This window comes from Culex quinquefasciatus, chromosome 3, assembly GCF_015732765.1.
Source record: "Culex quinquefasciatus strain JHB chromosome 3, VPISU_Cqui_1.0_pri_paternal, whole genome shotgun sequence".
Classification (NCBI taxonomy): Eukaryota; Metazoa; Arthropoda; class Insecta; order Diptera; family Culicidae; genus Culex; species Culex quinquefasciatus.
This window is the reverse complement of record NC_051863.1, coordinates 182,126,942-182,141,375: the sequence shown is the minus strand read 5'-3', so window position 1 is coordinate 182,141,375 and position 14,434 is coordinate 182,126,942. Positions and strand designations below refer to the sequence as shown.

The 14,434-nt window shown below is 37.1% G+C and overlaps 1 protein-coding gene across 14 annotated transcripts in view; it reads right to left on the bottom strand.

The window, feature by feature from the left end:
• The window catches only part of LOC6040746 (gamma-aminobutyric acid receptor subunit beta), a 144,688-nt gene that overhangs the window by 9,993 nt on the left and 120,261 nt on the right, over positions 1-14,434 (bottom strand). The window lies entirely within an intron of this gene.

Below are 14,434 nucleotides of genomic sequence, written 5' to 3'. Positions count from 1 at the left end.
GTTGAAATGAAGGCGGTGAGTTTGATAAACAGGTGACTTGGTGTTGCAAAATGGAACGTGAGATCAGTTTAAAAGTAAGTAAAACGTGACTTTGTAACAGTTTCAACATTACCGTAAAAAGGGAATGCATATGTCTCAGCTTGGGGAACGAATCGTATTTTTCAAAAGGGGCGAAATTTTGACAACCTAATCCAATCTATTTTTTAAACAGATTCGTTCGCCAGTCTGATTCTGATATAAATAGTGAATAGGCGCACGCAATTGAGTTCGTTATAATTTTAAGAAAAAATATGACAAGTGTTATAAAACAAAATGTTAAATCGTACATAAAAGTTATAATAATACTTATAAAGCAGTTTTACGTTGTTGGCAAACGAAATCAAAACAAATTTAATGAGATTTTTTTTTGGTAAAAAAAAAACAAATGAACGAGAAAGTGACGAAAAAATAACTGTTTAAAAATCATTTCACTTCGAGGTATGGTCAGCTATGTAAGTTTGGTATGCAAATATAGTTTGTTTGAGGCATGCAAGTTTGATTCTTTTAGTTGGCTTGACAGTTTGGTTTGGACAGTTTGATGTTTTTTTTTCTGGCAGTTCCTTCAAATGTTTGAAAATTGCTTTAGCAGGATCTAGGCAAGAATTTGGAGCGAACAGGTTTGAATTGTTAACTAAAGGAGAACTACAGAAAATTATTTGAATAAAAAAAACTAAACTCTCATTGATTTTTCCGAAAGGCTGAACTCATTACTGTTCAATATTGTAGTTTTATTTTTTGATTTAAAAGGGAATGAGTTCAATCGGAAAAATCAATCACGATCTACTAAGGTTAAAACATTCTATCAAAAAAGACCGAAATTGTTGGGCAAGGCTTAGTTATCGAGCAGCTATTGGTATGGAGGTATGAGGTTATTTTCAATAAGAATGTTTTCAGTTGTTTTGCGAATGCTTTTCGAAGAAAAGTTCCGAAGATCAAAAAAGGGGGAAAAGAGAAAAACAGTAGTATAAAAAAGGAGAACGAATGATTAAAAGTATACAACATTAACACTGAGAAGGTGGCGATTTTGGGTTGGCTTATTGGTAAAATGGACAGTTTTCTTTTGATGATTGCGCGTATGGGTTCAGTTAACTTTGAGTGTTTATGTTTTTGGCGCTAATTAGGGTGATCGATTTCAATCTCTGTTTTCCTACACAATTTGCCGCACACTAACACTCAAAGGGATTTGCGGTGAGTTAAAATCATTCTCAAAACTATTCTAATTTGATCGTCAAAAAACTTCCTACGAGACTATGCAAGACAAAAGTGAGCAGTATGTGGTGAGGAGCGTTTGCCTGGATCGCTTGGTCAGTACTGGGGACAGAGGATTTTTTTGGGATTGGGGAGAAAATGATGTTTTTGTGAGTGGCGATGAGAGTGATGAATAACTTTTTTTCCGAACATGATGGTAGATGTTTGTTTTGAATCCGAAACATTGCTGTGAGAGTGATGTGGTGGGGGCGAAATCTGTGAAAAGTATGCTGAATTGGTAATTTAATTTGATGACTTTTCGATTGCCAATTTCGGAATTGATTTTCGGCACCTTGATCCTTTCGGATGCTGGTGGTGATGATGATGATGGTGGTGGCGATGACGAAGGATACAATTTGGGCAAGTTTCTTTGTTGCTTTTCGATTGTACCAGGAGGGGAGAGGGGCTTAGGGAAACATTGGAAACGTTTGGGAGGGGCTTTAGCGTCCATTCAAATTGTACCCTTTTTTTCTTGTGACAATTGGCTGTCGATGGCGTGTTTATGTGTGTGTGCGTGAGGACGGAAGGATTTTGGCGCTTTTTGAGCTTTGATCATACACACTAAAAGTGGGAAACAGAAGGATGATGATTTTTTTTGTTGGGTTGAAGATCGAGTTTTTTTTACAATTTTGGGTGGATTGACTGCGTTTTTTTCCTCATAACATTTTATCTTGGCTAATGGCTTGGTTGGATTATTTTCATATTAACCTAAGTTACTCAACTGTAACTTTTTCTTTTTGCCTTCCTCACTGAGGTAAGGCTATAATCCTGCTCTAAAAATGAACTTCGTATAAAAACGTCGTAGACCCACCTTCATGTATACATATCGACTCAGAATCGAAAACTGAACAAATGTCTGTGTGTATGTGTGTGTGTATGTGTGTGTGTATGTGTGTGTGTATGTGTGTGTGTATGTATGTATGTGACCAACAAACTAGCTCATGTTTCTCGGCACTGGCTGAACCGATTTGACCCAAACTTGTTGCATTCGACTTGGTTTAGGGTCCCATAGATCGAGTTTTATACAGATTGAAGTTTCGATAAGTAGTTCAAAAGTTATGTATAAAAATGTGTTTTCACATATATTTGGATCTCACTTAAATGTATGTAAACTATGTCCGGGTCCATCATCCGACCCATCGTTGGTTAGGTTATCAAAAGACCTTTCCAACGAGTCCAAAACATTGAAGATCTGGCAACCCTGTCTCGAGATATGGCCACTTAAGTGATATTTATGTACTTTTTTGAAGCCGGATCTCACTTAAATGTATGTAAACTATGTCCATGTCCACTATCCGACCAGACGTTGGTTAGGTTATCAAAAGACCTTTCCAACGAGCGTAAAACATTGAAGATCTGGCAACCCTGTCTCGAGATATGGCCACTTAAGTGATATTGATATACTTTTTTGAAGCCGGATCTCACTTAAATGTATGTAAACTATGTCCGGATCCACCATCCGACCTATTGTTAGTTAACTTATCAAAAGACCTTTCCAATGAGTCCAAAACATTGAAGATCTGGCAACCCTGTCTCGAGATATGGCCACTTAAGTGATATTGATGTACTTTTTTGAAGCCGGATCTCACTTAAATGTATGTAAACTATGTCCGGCTCCACTATCCGACCCATCGTTGGTTAGGCAATTGAAAGGCCTTTCCAATGAGTACAAAACATTGAAGATCTGGCAACTCTGTCTCGAGTTATGACCACTTAAGTGATATTTATGTACTTTTTTGAAGCCGGATCTCACTTAAATGTATGTAAACTATGTCCGGGTCCACTATCCGACCCAACGTTGGTTAGGTTATCAAAAGACCTTTCCAACGAGTGTAAAACATTGAAGATCTGGCAACCCTGTCTCGAGATATGGCCCCTTAAGTGATATTGATGTACTTTTTTGAAGCCGGATCTCACTTAAATGTATGTAAACTATGTCCGGATCCACCATCCGACCTGTTGTTGGTTAGGTTATCAAAATACCTTTCCAACGAGCCCAAAACATTGAAGATCTGACAACCTTGTCTCTAGATATGGCCACTTAAGTGATATCGATGTACTTTTTGGAAGCTGGATCTAAAAAATAGATGACACTTGTGTACAGCCATTGTTGTGAGGAAGGCTCCAACCACATAGGTGGATTAAGTTAGTTTTTCAAAGAACTCAAGCTTTGTGATTGTGGTTGGCGCACACGCACATAGAAAATAAACAGATTGACAGTCAGAGGAGGAAGAAACAGTTAAGAGGTGATTGATTGGTTGGCTGATTGATTGATGGTTGGGCTGTTTATTCTTTGCATGTATTTTTTTTCCTTTGGGTTATTCTCATTGATACGCACCCTGGCATTGAGATCATTCTTCGCGGCTATCGTGGTTAAGAACGAGAGATAGAGTTTAAGGTGGTGGGGAAAAGAAGTCTGCTGAAAGGGGTATTTTTAGTATGCCTTTCCACTTTGAAAGTATAAAATGTTGTTTTCTCATTTTAAAATTGAGAAAAAAAAATCATACTAGATCACTTGAGGTCAATACTGAGCTGGAAATATCATGTATTTTCTGGGTTTTTTTTATAACTGATCAACTTGTTTTTTTTTTTATTTTTTTTTGTTGGATTCATATCATTTAAATGAAGAGGCCCGATATTTCCAACTCACTATTTCTACCAAAACGTTTAAATTTAAATTTGAAACCAAGCCCCGCAACGGGAACTGCAGGTTCCTCCACAAGTAATATCTTCGCTGGGTAAATTTTAACATCCAGCAGTGGGGGGGATCGGGTGAAAAAAAACCCCCTCCTGCCGGTGAGAAATCGATACACATTGTAGTTTAAGCGACGACTCACGTGAACACGAATTCGAAAACCGGAAGCTCGTGTTTGTGTGTGTGGGAAACCTGACCTGTTTATTAACTTTTCACTTTATTTTTGATGAACGAATGAGTCGTGATGATTTTTGATTATCTCACTAAATTTGATGTTTAAAATGTTGGATATTTTTTTTAAGTTTAGTTTTTCAAGTCTGTGCGCGATGGAGAGAGAGAGAGAGAGTTAGAGAGATAGTCGGAGGGAGAGAGTGAGAGAGAGAGCGAGTATTGGCATCGTTTTCGGAGGGGGTGGCCTGACGCAGTTTTGCGTATTTTTCAAGTACTCTTTTTTTCTAGGACTGTTTTTTTCGTACTGTGGCCACACATTTTTTTTTTGGGGAATTGTTTCGGTTACGCTGAGCTTCGCTAGTGTGTGAGTAAGGGGTTGGGGTGCGCTTTCGGTTCATCCCTTAAGCTTCATCTAGAGACACTATCTAAGCTTTGAACACACCTGGGCTAAGAAATGGGGGGGAGCGGGATCTTGCGTTTGGTTTGGCGCAAGAAAATGGTAAAAACGTTAGTCGTTTATCTTATTTTATATATAGCGATAAAATCGAGTTTGGTAATAGGGTAAAATAATGGAAATAGATCACTTACCTGGTAATTTTTTTTTCTTTGGATTTGTGCTTGTCGCAAATCTATATCTAAGTATGTACACATTCAGTGAAATGTTTGCATTATACTTTACACACGGCAATATGGTAAAAATGTCGAGGTAAATTGGGCCCAGTCACGAGAGCAAATAAATTTCACTCTTGCTGCGTTTGATCGTGCCAAACATTGCGCTGTTTGTTTGCGTTTGTTTTGTGGGCCGTTTTTCTCCTGTTTATTTCAAAGTAAAACCATGCTGCTCTCTGCTCTAGGAGGTGGTCCCTTTCCCTTCGAGGGGTGGTGGACCCACCACAGTGTGCCAGCCCCAGGGATTTAATGGGTAATTATGGCGAAATGCGTGACAATAAAGAAAACTCCTCACGAGACACACGTCCCTTAACATTGCGCTACGTTCTGTTTGGACGACCCCCTCGAACCTAACCCCCCCCCCGCCCAAGATCGGCTCGGCAGTCCGAGGGCTCAAAAGGACAATTGGCGATGCTTTCCCTACATAAATCAAACGCAACGCAAGTCGGTTGCTTGTTTTTCTTCGACTCGCCATAAACCACCTACGCACGCCCCTGGCACACGAAGAAAATTTATTGCTTGCAATTAACATTTCTTCCTGCGTGACTACCTCTAACTTATAACCTCAAAGGTTGCGGCACTGGGCCAACCAAGTTCTGAGCTGAAGCTCTGATTAAGCCTTTACTTTGGGTAGCGCACGCTTCTTTAGAGCCGCACTTTGGGTTGATTCTACCACGGGGACGTTCCCTTTTGACTCATTGTCAGTAAATTCAATTGGGTGACCAGACATAAATGCACATTTGCCACTCGGAGTCGGCTGAACAAAAGTTCTGGTTCTGAAATTTCTCCATGCAATGCATTTAGAAAAAGCACGATTTCGGTTCGATCTTCCTTTTAATTTTTCAGCAAGCTCGGCTTCTACACGGAGAAAAATCAGTCCCGATATCGTGAACAAGCGTTCATGAAATTTGGTTTATGAAATTTGGAAACCACGAACGAAGTGTTCAAATTTCATGGTGATTTTTTTGAAAAACGTATCATGAAATTTGAATACTTTGTTCGTGGTTTCAAAATTCATGAACGCTTGTTCACGATTTCGGGAACTGATTTTTCTCCGTGCAGTTTCTATAAATTTTTTTCTGAAGATTTCAATGAGGAATGAATCGTCTTGAAGATCTAGTCTTGAACGAATGATGATTACACACGCAGAAAAATAGGGCATTTTTGTATCAACAAAACCGTTTTGTTGATTTGAAAATCATGTTTTTTGTTGAATCAACGCTAAACGTCAAAGCAGATTTTTCAAAACAACAAAATACTTTTGTGGAATTGTGAAAATCGAGGTTTGTTTCAACGCAATGTTTTTGTTGATTATTCAAACCTCGTACAGGCTGATTACACAAAACATTTTTCTGCGTGCACTTTCAAAATGTTTGTTGAACTGGTTGTGACATAGCACAACTTGACATTTTAGAAATTGTTTTTGTCAAGGTATGATAGATTTGAGCTCCCTGAACACGTTCCAATCGACAGAATTATTTTTTTTAATTTCCTGCGAAAGAATAATGTTGTAAATATCGGGTATAAATGCTTTGAAATTATTCTAAGCAACCAAGCGCCTCCATTGAATTTCTCTTTCTCAAAATGAAACCATGGAGGCGCTTGGTTTCTTAGCTCGGAAGCATGCCATTTAAACCCAACATTTACAACTTTATTCTTTCGCAGGAAATTCACTAAAAATGGAGCGTGTTCAGAGAGCCCAAATCTATCAAACCTTGAAGAAAACTGAAGCGTTCACTGACATCAACTTAAAAAATGCCGTAAATCAACTCTTCACCTGTCAAATTTCCAGTCGCCCTAAACCAAATCACTTCCGCAATAAAATATTCATGTAGTCAACCGCGCCCATGCGAAGCATAAATACTTGCTTAATTTTCCCTCAAGAAGCCCAAAATTGAGAGAAGACAGAAAAAATGGAGCACAACTTTTGCGGTTGCGGCAATTTGCGGCCATTTGCATGTGACCGACGGTTTTTCTTCTTCCTTTTTTTAAGTCTCGGATGAGCCAACCCCAAAACCGGGTACGGGGGGGAGTGTCGGAAGGGAGCGTCCAAATTAATCCCCGAAACGTGCGACCTCAAATTTCCCGGAAAACTTTTCCCTATCTTGTTGCGACATTTTCTTTGGCACACAAACACGGAACCGCACACACACACACACAGAGTTGGAAATTCTGACTTAATTGTCAAGTTGTGCGTTTTTGTTGCTCCAACTGTGTGAGTGAGTGTGTTGTACGACTTCATAATTGCCGACGGCCCTGATTGTGGAAAAGTCCGCATTATCCGATTGAATTGTGTGTTTTTCGTTTGCTAGTTTGCCTTTTCCTACCGTTTTCTTTTTCTATTTCAAGGAGGAGTTTCCTGCAGTAGTGGTAAGTGGTACTTTTGACGTGACACTGGAAACTTTCACTTTGTTTCGTGACTTTTTACTTTTCCCTTACTGTTTCTTCTTGATTTTTTTTTATTATATATTTTGCTATGGAACACCCGCGGGACACTAGGGTGTAACTCAATTAGTTAGATTTGGCATATCGTTGGAGCTTTTGTTTGGATTAGTTCCGAGCGCGTCCGATCAAGATTTGTTAAGAGGTTTTTCGTGAGTGTGTGTGTTCGTTTGTGGTAGTCCCATTTCTTCGGCTTTTGACTTTCGTACACGGACGGCAGCAGTATTGGTAGTAATAGTAGTTTGGAGGTAGCAGTAGTAGTAGTAGCAGCAGCAGTATTTTGTATTATTGGGAAGGATATTTTTTGTTATGAGGTGGGTTCCTAGTTGAGGGAAGGTGGGTATTTGTAATCGAGTGCATCGGCACCACTAGCGAATTCAGGTTGACTTAGTCCCAGGATTTTCAATGTGTTCGAGGGAGCATGGTGTCCTCGAGCGGCGCGTGTGTTGTCCTCCGATGACGCCAAGGAATGTTAGTAATTTGGAAAAAGTGAAGCACTTGAACAATATAAACGAAAAAAAAATCATCAATATTAAAAAATCATTTTACCCTAGTAATATTTTAGTTTTTTAAAATGCCATAAGGGTTTTCAAAACCATCAACCTATTAATTTAAAAAATGTTACGAGGGCATTATTTTTCAACCAGTTTTAAAAACCATTGAATTCCTTCAGTATATTTAGAAATGATTTTGTTGTGCTTTCTTGCATTTTATTATTCTTGTTTACATATTCTTATGATGCCTCTTGAGCAATTATTCATAAATTAATTTTATTTTGTTCACCTGAAACTTTCAGGGTTAAATGATTTAAAATTAAATTTGCGCTTGAAATGTACTTTATTTATGGAAAAACATTGTTTTTAATTAGATGTCTCAAACGGATTAATTAAAGGTAAAAAATAAGTATAATCTAGAGTTTTTTTTTTAATATAGTGCCCAATGTCCATACAGCGGTTTCATATTAAAGTTGAAGAAAAAAAGTGCTTCGATTTGGCTCAAAATTGTAGAGTGGGTTCTTTAGCCGAAATAATAAGATACATTTTTTTTGTTTGGCCATTGGGGTAACCTACGTTGTGTTAAATTGCCATTTTAGCCGATTTTCAGAAAAAACACTTTAAAACAAAATCATATCCTCGCCCGATTTTAACAAATTTTTGATATTTTGGTTAAGAGTTTCAAAAATCTAGCCTTCTTGTCGGCGTCTGGACCAAAGAGCATATATCTGATTTTTTAAAAATAAAATCTGCGATTTTCGACGATCTGCGCAAAAAAAAAAAAATGGCCTAAACGGGAAAAATAAATTTTCTTCACTTAAGCTGGGATTACTCGAAAATTCAGCGATGACTCATTTTTTGGTACCAAGGATTGCGTATTTAAATTACGCAAAATCTTGGAAAATTTCCCATAATTTCTGCATTTATGGTCTATGGAAATCTAACAGGTTTGGAAAATTCTTTCAATTGTTTTCCAATCAGTATTAATTTTGTAACTGACGATAAAACGGAAACTACCAGTTCGATTACAGTCATCCCACATATTCGGAACACCCACAAATTCGGAACACTTTTGTGATAATTTGTCAATAGCATGCCAATTGCATCTTTTCTGGTGACCCTACTATTTTAAGGACCTTTATTTGGACATTCTCTTGCTATTTCACTAGTAAAAGTACCAGTTTAAAAAAACTACATTTCGAGTCGATTTTATTTCGAGCAGTAAATTACTGCCTCCAAATTGCCTGTTCCATAATTGTGGGATGTTATTGTACCTCCCACAATTGTAAAACACCTGAATTTAACTGATATTTTCACAAAAAAGTTATCAGACCATTCACGAAACATAACTAAGATTGAATTTCGTTGGTTTCAGTGCGCGAAGTCATTATTTTGTAAAAAATATGTACTCGTGGAGAGAACCAAAGTTTGTAAGAATCCGTAAGAAAAAAGTGTTCCGAATTTGCGGATTTCGAGGGTCAAAGTTTTTCTTCAAAAACTTCATACAAAAGTTAAAATTTGCAGTTGTTCGATACAGCATTCGAAAGATCTTAAGAAAAGCTTTCGAATGAAGGTAAAAGCGAATCATTAAGTTCATTTATCGATTTGCTATGATTTTTTGAACATTGGCCGATTTGTAAACTGTTCCGAATATGAGGGATGACTAATAGCCTTTAAAAGAATCTTATGTGAAATCGGCTGAAAAGTCAGACAAGCTGAACATCAATTACGATTTTTTTTTCGAATTCTGATGCTTGGTATTGAACGGTACGATTTGAAAAAATATTCTCAGCTTTTTTAAAATCCTGCCATTACTTTTTTACCCAGAATTTATCGCTTCAAAGGATAAAACGTTGAAACGCTTCATTTTTAATTTATTCAGAAACTGCCGTTTTTGGTCGCATGAAAAACATATTTTGTTCAAAATTGGAAATTGGAAATAGAAAGTTCTAAAAAATGAGTTATAACTTTATGAGCGCCGCTTTTTTTCCTTAATAATCCTCACTATTTCCTACAACTCTCTTTAGAAAGTACCATAAAAAAGCGGTCAACTTCTTAAATTGCATACAATTTACAATTTGTTTTTCACGAAACGCATTTTTGTGAAATAGAGATAAAATTAATTTCTTCAAAGTCATAGCTTTATTAAGGGTTTTGATTCAAATTGATATTCAGAAATTTCATTTGAAAAGAGCCTAAACCAAAAAAAAAGTTCTCCTATCGAGCTCAAAATTTTTCTGGGGGTTCCCTGGTCAAAATAATTAGACCCGTATTTTTTTGTTTGGCCATTAGGGTGACCTACGTCGTGCTAGAGTGGTTCGAAAAATGGCAATTTTCGTCATTTTTCGCGAAAAACACTTTTCTCAAAAAATCATATCTTCGCGTCATTTCATCCGATTTTAGCTGTCTTAGACGCAAAAGAAGGTGGTTAGTTTGGCTATTTAAGAAAAATAGTAAGAAGTTTCGAAAATCTAGCTTAACATTTGGAAAAGTCGCATGAAAACTTTAAATGGCGTTTTGACCGTGTCTGGACCAAACAGCCTATGTCTGAAAATATTTTTATTGGACTCCTCGGAAAAACTATTTTTTTGATTATAATTTTTTGCTGAAGGTACCACTTTGATAAAAAATCTCTTCCCAACTGATTTTCGAATATTTGTAATTTATTTGAATGGACACCCGCCAAAATTGTATGGACAAACCAATGTTCTAGAAAACCTTCTTTGATTAAAGGAAAGCCACCCCACAGTTTCAGCAAAAAAGACGAAAATTTTGATTGCTTATTAGGGCGATATCAAAATAAATACGAAAACAATCGATTATGGCCAAGGGGCATCTGTAGAACGTTCAAGTTAGTTTTAAAATATCATCTACATACAAAATATCGTTCTCGCATCACTTATACATTTTCTGGCTTAACTCGAATAGCTGTGGGGTCTTGCACAAAATTTTTGATTGTTAAATTTCACACAAGGATCCAATCTTGACACCTTTCGGCAATAATATGAAATTAGGTAATTTTATTAAAAATAAATAGTTTCGTCTTTGTTTTTCGTGAATTTCAATTTGGTTTTACTAGCATATAATTTTCCTATATGAGCAGGATTTCGGTCATTCGATTTTTTTTTGTATTTTTTAATCCGACTGAAACTTTTTTGGTGCCTTCGGTATGCCCTAAGAAGCCATTTTGCATCATTAGTTTGTCCATATAATTTTCCATACAAATTTGGCAGCTGTCCATACAAAAATGATGTATGAAAGTTCAAAAATCTGTATCTTTTGAAGGAATTTTTTGATCGATTTGTTGTCTTCGGCAAAGTTGTAGGTATGGATACGTACTACACTGGAAAAAAATAATACACGGTAAAAAAATGGTGATTTTTTTTATTTAACTTTTATCACGAAAACTCGATTTGCAAAAAAACAGTATTTTTAATATTTTTTATTTTTTTATATGTTTTAGAAGACATAAAATGTAAACTTTTCAGAAATGTCCAGGTTGTGCAAAAAATTATTGACCGAGTTATGATTTTTTTTAATCAATACTGGTTTTTTTTCAAAAAATCGAAATTTTGGTCGCAAAAATTTTTCAACTTCATTTTTCGATGTTAAATCAAATTTGCAATCAAAAAGTTCTTAAGTGAAATTTTGATAAAGTGCACCGTTTTCAAGTTAAATAGGAGCGGCCGTGGCTGACTGGTTACGGTGTTTGCTTTGTAAGCGAATGGTCCTGGGTTTGATTCCCATCTGCTCCCAACGAGAAATTAAAGGAAATATAAATCTTGAAACTCTGAACATGAACGAAAAATCAAAGTCGCTCGAGTCGGGGTTCGATCCTCCGTCCTGTGGATTGGTAAGCAAAAATGCTAACCACTAGGCCATCGCGACTTGGTAGGCTATAACTGGAATTAGGAATACTGTTACTGTTACTATATACGCGCTGGGTCCTTGTCCATTTGACAAGGGTTCGGAAGTTCTAAATAACGTTTGAATCCGATTGATGCAAACGTTCTTCAGGGCGGGGCTTGTCGACTCAAGCTAAGGGACCTCGCGCTCGGCTAGCCAGCGTAGAAATGGGTCACCGAAGCTCGGCAGAGCTAACACCATCCAAATGCCTATGCGAGTTATTTGCATGTATAGAACGCAGATCTAAAAAAAAATACATGGAAACAACTCAATTTGTAAGAAGCGACCGCGTGGTCCCGTTTGGTTGGTTGCACACACACACACACACACAGTGCACCGTTTTCAAGTTAAATCCATATTTAAGTGACTTTTTTGAAAATAGTCGCAGTTTTTCATTTTTTAAAATTAGTGCACATGTACACATTTTAAAAGGGAATAATATTGAATGTTTGGCCTTTTTGAAAAGTTAGTCTTGATTTGAAAATTTTGAAAATGTCGAAAGATCGGAAAATTTCACAAATGTTTCATATTTTAACATTGAAAATCCGACCATTAGTTGCTGAGATATCGACATTGAAAAATGGTGGGCTGTTTGAGTGAGACTTAGAAAACATCAATTTTCCTGTTTTTAAACCTTTGCATTGCAATATCTCAGCAACTAAAGGTCGTATCAACAAAGTCCAAAGAAGCAAAATATAGAGAATTTTCTCAGCTTTTCAAAAATATTTTTTTCTAAAGTGGGCAAACATGTGCACTGATTTTAAAAAATGAAAAACTGCTACTATTTTGAAAAAAGCCACCTAAAAATGGGTTTGACTTGAAAACGGTGCACTTTATCAAAATTTCACTAAAGTTCTTTCTGATTGCAAATTCAATTTTATATCGAAAAATGAAGTTGAAAAATTTTTGCGACCAAAATTTCGATTTTTTGAAAAAATCAGTATTGATTGAAACATTTATAACTCGGTCAACGATTTTTGGCACAACCTGGAAATTTCTGAAAAGTTGGCATTTTATGTCCTCTAAAACATATAAAAAATAAAAAAAAAATAAAAAAAATAAAAATAGTGTTTTTTTGCAAATCAAGTTTAGTGATAAAAAGTTAAATAAAAAAATCACCAAATTTTTTTTACCGTGTATTATTTTTTTCCAGTGTAGTCCGTATCCATACCTACAACTTTGCCGAAGACACCAAATCGATCAAAAAATTCCTTTAAAAGATACAGATTTTTGAATTTTTATACATCATTTTTGTATGGACAGCTGCCAAATTTGTATGGAAAATTATATGGACAAACTAATGATGCAAAATGACTTCTTTGGGTATACCGAAGGCACCAAAAACTTTCAGTCGGATAAAAAAATTCTAAAATTAAAATTGAAAAAAAGACCGATTTTGTAGAGAATTGCTCTATATTTTTTAGAAAAAACTTAGTTGATAATTGCAATAAATGCTGCTAACCGCCTGAAGTTTCAACATTATCTTTTTTATTTAAGAATACACAATCAGGGTGTTTTGGAATACAGTTGAGCGCATTTTTGACATGAGATCTCTTGGAATAATTTTCAGTAATTTAAAATCACTTACCATAACTGTAGCGTTCCCATTTGTAGCGCTGTCGTCATTTCCCTCCCGACGTCAACGGTAGGCCAACAACACACCCCTCCGTGGCTCGTCCGCGTGGACACCATGCACAGCACTCACACACACAGGTTTTAATTAAAAAAGAAGGTATACCGACTAACTTACTTCTAATCACAGCATGAAACATCAATCTTACAAGCTAAACTTATCGCCAACGAGAGGGTGGGTGGGGGTTTCGTACGCGCTGTACGAGAAGTACAAGTACAACATCGAGAGACATTTAAAGAAGAAGGTTTTTTTTTTTGTTTTTTTTTTTAGGGGGGAGGCAATTAAGGTGAACAGTTATTAGTACTCTAATGTTGCTCTAATTAGTTTGAATGTTTCCTTCACCAAGTAGCCAATTAGAACAGGTTAGCTGAGTGCGTTCAACACCGAAAGAATTTTCGCGAATCTTTGTCAGGTGAAACAAAGGTTGAAAGAGGTCCCTGTCCTTGCTTGGTCAATCATCAGCGAGTTTTTAACGCAATCAAGATCCTTCTGTAGGAGGTTTCGTTCTTCTTTGAGTTGGTTTTAAGGGGATAGGGTGGGAATGTTAGTGGGTTGATTTTGCTTTGTTTTTCCTTCTTTTGGGTGGTGTTTGAGGGGGTGGGTGGGTGGATGGGTTGGGGAAGGTTACTCGGGTTGTTTGTTGTGCCCCTCTGCAAGGGGGGCGTTGGCGTCGCGTAAGCCTGGTCCAAACAAACGGGAGTAGCGGTGAGTGTCACAACACTTAATAAAAACCGAACAACTGAAATCCAACCGATACGTCAAATCTGAGAAATTGGGAAACACCCCATACAGAAAGCGCCCTGTGATCCACCGGCACACATGTTAGGCTACGAGACGTTTTCGTGGTTGAGAGTTTTTTTTTTGCTTGGGGGTGGGAGGTCAAGCTTGGGTGGGTCACTTTTTGCTGGCTGCAACCGTTGTGCAACAAGCGTGTGTTTTATGTTGCACAGCTGTTGCAGTGCAAAAAGTTTGCCCCAAGCGTGCTCCCTTGGGGTGTTATTTTTTTGTGGGGTGATAATGATGAGGGGTGAATTGCAGGGAGAGTTTGGGATTCGTGCATGGGTTGGGGAAAACTCAACGATTCGTGGGTTTCGGTGGAAAGAAAGAGAGACGAATGCATTTTAATGTAATGTGTGC